An 8779-nucleotide genomic window follows, 5' to 3' on the forward strand; every position below is an offset into this window, starting at 1 on the left:
TGGCTGGTTGTAGGGCATTGCTGGCCTGCTCCTTTGATCACCAAGAATTTCATAGTTGTTCATCTGTCTAGACTCAAAGCAGGAAATAATCCTACATACTCTATCCTTGTGCCTTCAATTCAATCCTTCACCGAGAAATTGGAGGGGGTATGAAATTCTCTCTTGGATGTGCCAAGCCAATCTGCTTCACCACCTCCTGTGTAGTCATCAAGTTTATGCAAAGTATATAAATCTGTCTGTTCGTCTTCTCCCAAAGGTTGTCAGATCAAGCTCCATGTTAATTCGCTGATTTAAGATCTCGGCTGATATTTCAATCCAGTGTCAGGGGAGTGCTGCATTTTTTGGAGGTGCTGTCTTTTTGAATGAGACATTGAATCAAGGTCCTGTCTTCCTGTTCAGGTGGATGTTAAAGATCCCATGGCACTATTCGAAAAGTGAAGGGGATTTCTTCTGATAACCTGGCCAACAAAACAATAAAAAAACATTTTACATTGACTTTCAGGACCGTAAAGCCATCTCAAATTTTAAAAAAGAGTTGTCATTCACGTCAGTGTTATTTGTGGAACATTGCTGTATACAAATTGGCTTCTGCATAACAAATACACAGTCACTACACTTTAAGTTATAAAGCGCTTTGGAAGTTTTGATGTGATCAGGCGTTATATAAAAGCATTATTAACATTCATATGCAGACGTTACATCAGGACTCAATGATTAGGGATCAGGATCAGAATTTTCCCCCCTTCCTCACTAATCTGTGTGGCACTAAAGTTAATTATATCCCCCCTTCACCACCATTCTTCCCCACATTACTGCCAAACTGCCCAAAGCATAATGATCAAACCTAGTACCTTTCTGGTCTTATGTCGCTCAATAGCACCAGACAATGCACTTAGTCATCAGATTCTCTTATAAGTATTGATTTAAAATGTGCAATACACCAATCCAATATTACGTTCAAATGTCTATATATATCCTCTATTCCCTGTGAAGAGCAAGGACGCACAATGTAAACAATTAAACTTCCTCCAGAGGTTTTTTTCCTACATATTTTTCTGTGCATTAAGGAAAAGTATTGATAAAATAGATGGTGAGTTTAACACAGTAATTCGATCAAGGGGCCCTTCTGCTGCTCAGAAACTGTTCAATTAAGGTACAGCGTGGCTTGACATTCATGACCAGCTGTCGATTAGTTTCAAAAGGTTTTTTTTCCTTGGTATGATTTGTTTTGCAAGTGTGCGAGGGTATTGGGAGTTTTTTCTCTCTAATTTTCTACAATCTTCCCAAGATATTCCGGCGACAAAATATAATCAATTCAAGTTACAGTATATCTTGTGAAGCCCTTTGAGATGTCTCAACAATGTGATAAATGCGAGGATTATTATTATTTGACTCCATTTACCAAGCAACATAATCACACAGTGGTTGTCGTCAAGACCTTGGGCCACTTAGTGGTGTGACCAGGATCTGCACCCATGGATTCCCACACACAATTTCTTTCTGATCACTGGGAGATGAATTTCTGGTGCTGTACAGTGCGTAAGCACATGGTCCTTTCACCTCTGACATCCTAAACTGAAACTTGAGCAAGACTGATAAAATAAAAGCTTCCTCTGTCTGCTGGCAGGGAAAATCTTACACGATTACGTATTTGAGCAGTTTCGACCCAGCCTTTTCTGGCCATGGAATCACAGTACAACACTACAACAACAAATTATATTTATTCTGGAGCCTTTCCTGTCGGGAGGATATCCCAAGGCATTGTTAGCACTAATTACTCACCCAATGAGGGTATATAAATTCCAGAGTGCACTTCAGAAGCTGGAGTTAGAGGAAGGTGTTAGATTGGCCAAGAGCAAAGCTTCAGCTTAACATTTCTTCTAAAGACCAGCATCTACAACACTGCACCCCTTCAGTTCCACACTCAGGTGTCAGCCTAGATTATGAGCTCAAATCCTGTCGTTAGATTCAAACGCACAACCTTCTGACCCAGAGGCAAAAAGTGCCAGCAACTGAGCCAAAATGATTTCAAAAGCATGACAGACCTTTCCTCCTAATACCCATTCCTGTCATCGATGTTCACAGAAATGGACAGTAAGAAAAAATAGACTTCAATGCTAATTGAAATTCCTTAAATGTTCTATTCTATACAGAATAACTTATAAGAGTGAAATTTTATTTATTCTTTAATATTAAATATTACTAAACTGGACAAGAAGCACAAAATACTGCAGATTGAAGCACAAGAAGTCTAGGAAGAGAGCCTACAGATCTTGTTCCTCATCTTCACCAAAGCTGTTCTGTGCCTTACCACAGTATTCTGAAATGTAGAGAAGCAGCTTGGGGGAGAAGATGAACCACATCTCTAATCTTCCCTGCCTCTGCTCTTCATTGCCTGATCACAGTATGGCAGCCATCGGTAACTAATCCTGCTGAGAACTGAGTTGTACCGGTGACATCCTGCTCTAATTGTATTCCCTTTCAACATCAGTATTTGGTCATGGAATTCCATTCAGTTACTACTTCCAAAGCACTTCTAAGACAGAAGAAACATACCAACAGACTGGACAGGAACAAGCTCCAGGCAGCTCCTTTGCTTCCTCCCCCCCCCCCCCGTGTGTGTAAAATTGCTCTCCCTAAAGATCTTGCTGCTCTGTTTATTAACATTTTATGAAAACCTCTTTTGATACAGAGGGACTGAAAGCCCTGAGTCTGGTACCGCTCTTGCCTCCGAATTAGATGTTTGTGGATTTGAGCGCACATTCCAGTGCAATGCTGGGGGAGCGTTACATTGTCAGAAGCACCGTTCTTCTAATGAAATGTTTAACTGAAAGCCTGTCTGTCTGATCAGGGGGTTAAAGATCCCATGGCACTATTCAAAAAGAGAAAGAAGTTCCTCCCAGATAAAAAAAAAGTTTTTTCAGTTCATGGCTATTTGTGAGATACTGCTATGGACAAATTGTTTGCCAACACTTTAAGGAATATTTGTAAACACTTAGAGATGTTTTGAACTGATGAGGCCTTGTATCAAATGCAAGGATAGTTAAGTTGCAACTAAGCTTTTGTATCGTGTCCAGTTTTTATCATTTCTCTACCACACAACCCCCTCGCCACACCTTCTCTAGAAGCACGTTACTTGGATAGAACTCCAAGGCTGCTGTTTGGTACATCACCCAAGTTGCCATTCTTCTTGCATTAGTGTAGACAGGCAGTGTTGGATCGGTATTCAATTGCAGGGAGCATCATAATCAAGCTTGAATTTGTCTTCATCTGTCAGGGGGTCTAATGACAATGATCAGAAGCAGGACTTTTGCCTCTGGTTCTCTCTTCTCCAACCACTCAGGGTCTTCATTTGGAAGCTAATGTTTGGCAGTTCTTAAAAAGAGAGTTCCATGCCTGGGTATTCTTGTGGACAACCATGGGTGCAAACCAGTATCACATCTATTATTATTGACTGGGGATGTAATGCCTTAGGGCTAGGTTGCCCAGGAGCCTAAAAGTATTGGAGCCACAAAGTACAGGGCTATAATGTACTGGACTGAAGGCCAATCCCTTCTTTTAGACAAACACTAGGAAGTATTTCTGCCCAATCAGCATGTGTCAATCAGGCTCATACCAAATGCTAAGATTATTATTGTTACAATTAATGACTGTAATAGGCTAAGAGGAAGAGTTTTAAAAAAAAGCTTGGTGTAGGTGAAGGAGGATGAGAAGGTGGAATCAAATGAGCCAAAGTGTTTTCTTCATCCAAACCTCTCTTGTAACCTTGTGATCTGCAGGCCAGAGGCACCTTCTTAACCCTCGAACATTATTTTTGATGGTCAATAAAAAAAAAAGCATTGTTACTATATTATTAGGAGGAACATTTCTTTGAAAGTACCACTCCTGCCTATGTCAATTAAAACTGCCACAGGCACAGACACAATGTAAAACAGCAATGTCTCCTGAGACGGAACATAAAAGAACTCTCAGAGCACTGTATACATTAAGAATCACATTTCCCTTTTAACAGAAAGAGGGAAAAAGCGATACGACTGACAGCATAGGTCATTACGAGCCTCTGAGGCTGACAGGTATTGATCTGGAACCCATGACAGAGTTTTAAACCTATTGATCAGGTTGAAATATTATACCGTGAAATGCAATCTGTAGACAGGAACAAATTTAACAAAATGGATTGCAGATAGTTCAGCATTCAATAATTTATGGAGATTTATGATATCATATTCTGCAAAGCTGCTGCAATGTTGATTAATCATATCGTTCGCTTTTCAATTAATTGAATAATTGCACCACTATTTGGAAGATGGCAGTTCTGTCAATGTTTTAATTCAAATTAAAGACTTTCACTTTCATGGATTAAGAAAATAATAAACCAGGGGTTGATTGAGCTGAAATGTAGAATCGTACAATTTTACATCACAGAAGGCCATTCGGGCCATCATATTTTCAAAGAGCTATCCAATTATCCCCACTACCCTGCACTTTCCCCACGGTATTGCTAATTTTTCATTTTCAAGCATATATCCAATTCCCCATGAAAGTTATTTTTGAACCTGCTTCCACCACCCTGTCAGATTACTATAGTTATACTATTATACGATAATAATTATAATCTCAAGATTACATGCAACAAGGTGCATTTTAGACATCTTTCGGTCATCTTTCTCCTGCCCACCCCTCTCGGCTCCCACCCCCAGCTCGGGTGCCAAGCCAGTATTGTGAAGTGCCTTGGGATATCCGGACATGAAAGATGCTATATAAATGTAAATTTGTATTTCATTGTATCACATTCTGTGCTGATCTGTTGACGCAGGATTGGTATCCAGGCACAGACACTTTGTAACAACTGGCTATTGAGGCTCAGATCATATTAAAAGGCAAATAATTGGATAAACATTTAAAGGGAAACCATATAAAAAAAACGTATGGGGAGAGCAGGGAATTGGTATACAGTAACCTCTCGGTTTACTGGACTTGGAGTGTCCAGAATTCTGTCGGAGTCCTGTAGCGAAAGGACCCGGATTAAATTCCCGGGCAGGGCAAAACCAAAAGTTTCCTTGCTTCACATTGCTCACAGCCTTGTGTGTGGGGGGGCTCAACCCCACAATATCTTGACTCAGAGGCCAGAGAGAGAGTGACTGAGCCAGGCTGACGCACACAGTCATACACACTCTCTGTGCCTGGCTGACAGACTGATTGAGATCAGATGGTTGCCCACCACCTGGATCGCGCTGCTCTCTCTCACTGACACAGACACACACACGCTCTCTCTGGCTCAGTGCTGACACACAGACATAATCCCTTAAAAAAAATTAGTCACTTATTCCATGACTGCTTGTGTCCCCTCTCCAACCCCGAGTCCCACCCCCAGCTCAGGTGCCCATGTAGCTATGTCAGGTGTTTGAAATGTACTTTTGATGTGAAAGGTGCCATATAAATGTAAGTTGTATTTAATCCTGTGAGGCCTTTATGTGGTGTTAAACAATATCATTTGAAAAAATCTTTCACTGGCCTCGATACCATATAAATAATTCTAGACGCCAGTAAATTACAAGCAGTAATCTAATATCAGAATTCATCTGGTGGACAGACCAGGCCAGTTTCAGTCTCACAGTTTATGACTCCATCTGAGGCTTTCTATTGGATTACTTCAGTATAATGCACTGACAGCCTTCGGAGCATCCCTGGCATAATTACTCCCAGCCGTTCACTGTTATCTAACAGATAGCTACCCAGTATTCTCCATGTAATTCACTCCCAGCTAGTCATGGCTATCTGTACAATCCACCTAAACCTCAGTAGGATTACTGCATTATAATGCGCTGACAGTTATCTCATAGTCAGGGCCAGACATCCAAAATTACAATCTATAAAGTAAATAACACATTGGATCGAGCTGTGAGTTGCAGCACAATGAGTGAGTGCAAAGGTCCTTTGCAGCCTATCAAGCTTTGTTCTTATGATCTAAAGTCTTTGATATTTGTTAACAGACACTGTAGAACTAGTTTTGCACTGGTGATCCATCACTGGGCAACATCAATCTCACAAAACTGGTGCTAAATCACCTTCACCATGCTGGCAGAGTATTGAGCTGTCGAAAAGATTTTGAATCACTGAACAAAACTCAAGAGCATTTGCAAGAGGATTGAAGATTAATTTTGACTTTATGCAGAGAGACAGTGCCACTTAGTGGTGGTGTTGAGACTCGGCCTTTTATTCCATCGGGAATAAAAGGTGAAATGCACAAAATCCACCTATTGTTCTAGCAATCAAAGAAAGCCCTGGAAGTAAATGAATGTAGTGCTGTTTATTATGAATCAAATTACTAGCAATGGCACCTAGCAATAATACAGTATAACTATAGCCACACAACTGCCACTGTAAATTTATTTTATGTCAAAAATAGAATTTCATTAAAATAATCAGATTTTTTAAAAATGTGAATTGTAGTACTGGATACTGGAAAAGAGTTGCATAAAAATGTTTACAAGTCCAGTTGTTTTCTTCCGCAGTTGTTATTTGCAATTTCTCATGCCTGGAACATTAGCCAATAAAGCGTCTATTATCTATGAATACTGGACACGGCAATGTCACAGCACATCCTTGTAACAAAAGTAAATTACCCAATGAGACAAGAACTCCCAGTAACACAGTGCCATTAAATGGGAGGCAGTGAGGAGGTGGTCTGGATATTGCCCCATCACCCCCCCACGCCCCCCCCCACTTCCCCTGGAAAGGAAAATTAGGAATGTCAACCCTTACATTGACGAAGGCATGTGATCCGCTTCCCTGCTTTGTCCGTGTTGGAGCTACCCAGGGGAGTCCACCCATTTTCCAAAAATGTACCGAGCTAGAAACAAACGGCTCATCTGAGGCGATCGTCCTAGTCATCAGTTCTCTCCCCACTTCCGACCCCACCCCACCCCCTTTCTTTTTGCACCGACACTTACAAGCAGTTTCTCCCAAAATTGTTCAAACACATTTGTAAAGCCTGTAAAGCCTTTATCCAGCACTTGCTAACTCCATTCTGAGGGAACAGTTATACAAGGTGGAAGATGCATAAAATTCATCTTTTGTCTATCCCCAAATCCCAGGATGGTTGTGATCACCAACAGCCAGTTATTTTCACTGCTGAGCACTTCTTGCTCTCTGGAATTAGACAGGATTACTCTCCATCCCCCTCTGCTGTTCTTGGGTGGTAAACCCGTTCAGCATCAAGACACAGGAGAGATACAGGACACCTCCCTGCCTGGGGCCAAGCTTAAGATGCAGCTTTAAATGCTGCTGACATCTTACCTTTACATCAATTTATTAAGGAGCAGGATTAATCATGAATCAATGCGTGATGAGGAACTGGGATTTAACTTCCGTCAGATGAGACATCAAACCAAGGTCCAGTCTGCCTGTTCAGATGGATGTTACAGATCCCATGGCACAATTCGAAAAGAGAAGGGAATATCTCCTGGTGTCCTGACCAACAATCCCCCAAATAAAATGATCACTCAACCCACGGCTGTTTGTGGCAAATTGCTGTGCACAAGTCGCTGCTGCGTTTTCATCCACAAGATAGTCAACCCACTTTACAGTATATCCTGTGAAGTGCTTTGAGAAGTCTCAATGTCGTGATAAGGCGGTATATCAAATGCAAAGATGATTTTTATTATTATTATTGTTTCCATCCTTCTTCCATGTTACCATGAGCAATCCTTTTATTTATTTACTCAACAGATAGAGAACTCTTTCACAACCTGTAGTTAAATTCTGTGCAGTAGCAGAACAAGCAGCAGGTAAACTATGTTTAGAATGTGATTTGTATTTAAATTGAGTATAAAATGTACCTGTATGCCTACAATCACCACATTTGCTGAATATTCTGCCAGATTGTATGCCTTGAGAATCAAAACTTAATAAACAATCCTTGCATGTCATATGCAGTATAGATTTCAGCCTTGGAAAGAGACATGTCAGAATGGACAAAAGAAGTACAAAAGTAGAGGTATAAAAGAAGCTAAATGGGATTGAGCAAGTAAAATCAGAATACTCCCAGATATGTCAAGACAGCAATGCAAGAGGGCACAAATTCAGCAGTTTCAAAGGACCATTTTAGAACAATACTTCTCTACCTCAAGGGTAAATAAATACAATATAGAATCACATTTACCTTTAATTACATTTGTAATTAAAGGCAGAAACAGGTTACCAAGGAAGGGTGGTTGAGGCCACGTCACTGGATTAATTTAAGAAACAGTTTGATGGTGGAAAGGGAGGAAGGGAGAATGTGTTTTCTGGACCAATTTGGTCAAACGGGCTGAAGGGCCTCCTTCATTTTGAACCCTTCTTGTGAAATGGCTGAAAATAGATTGAAACATGAACAGTTACGCATGTGTGTGTGTGGGGGGGGGGCACTGGGACAGAGGCAGATTTTTGCCAATCGCTTTTGAAAAGCTCACGCATTTAAATAGGCGAGTGCTGTCTGTCAGAGTGAAGCGAGTTTCAAGGAATTAAGTCTTAAAGCAGACTAGTGGCAGGCTCTTTGATTTTCTTCTTCTATCACACGGACGGTACTCAGTGTTTCCTTATCCTGAACTATCCTGTGCCTTTCCACAGGTCACCAGACCATCACTAGTCCACTCTGCTTTAACTTTCAGTCTTATTTTATATAAATTTAAAAACGCCTTACTTTTGTGTGGCAGGGTTTGGTTTGGTTGCATGTTGTTTCTACAGGATTACTGGTGCGGCAGCAGATGTTCAAGTTAAATCCATTATCAATGATTAG

The sequence above is a fragment of the Callorhinchus milii genome, unplaced genomic scaffold, assembly GCF_018977255.1.
Source record: "Callorhinchus milii isolate IMCB2004 unplaced genomic scaffold, IMCB_Cmil_1.0 Scaffold9, whole genome shotgun sequence".
Lineage (NCBI taxonomy): Eukaryota > Metazoa > Chordata > Chondrichthyes > Chimaeriformes > Callorhinchidae > Callorhinchus > Callorhinchus milii.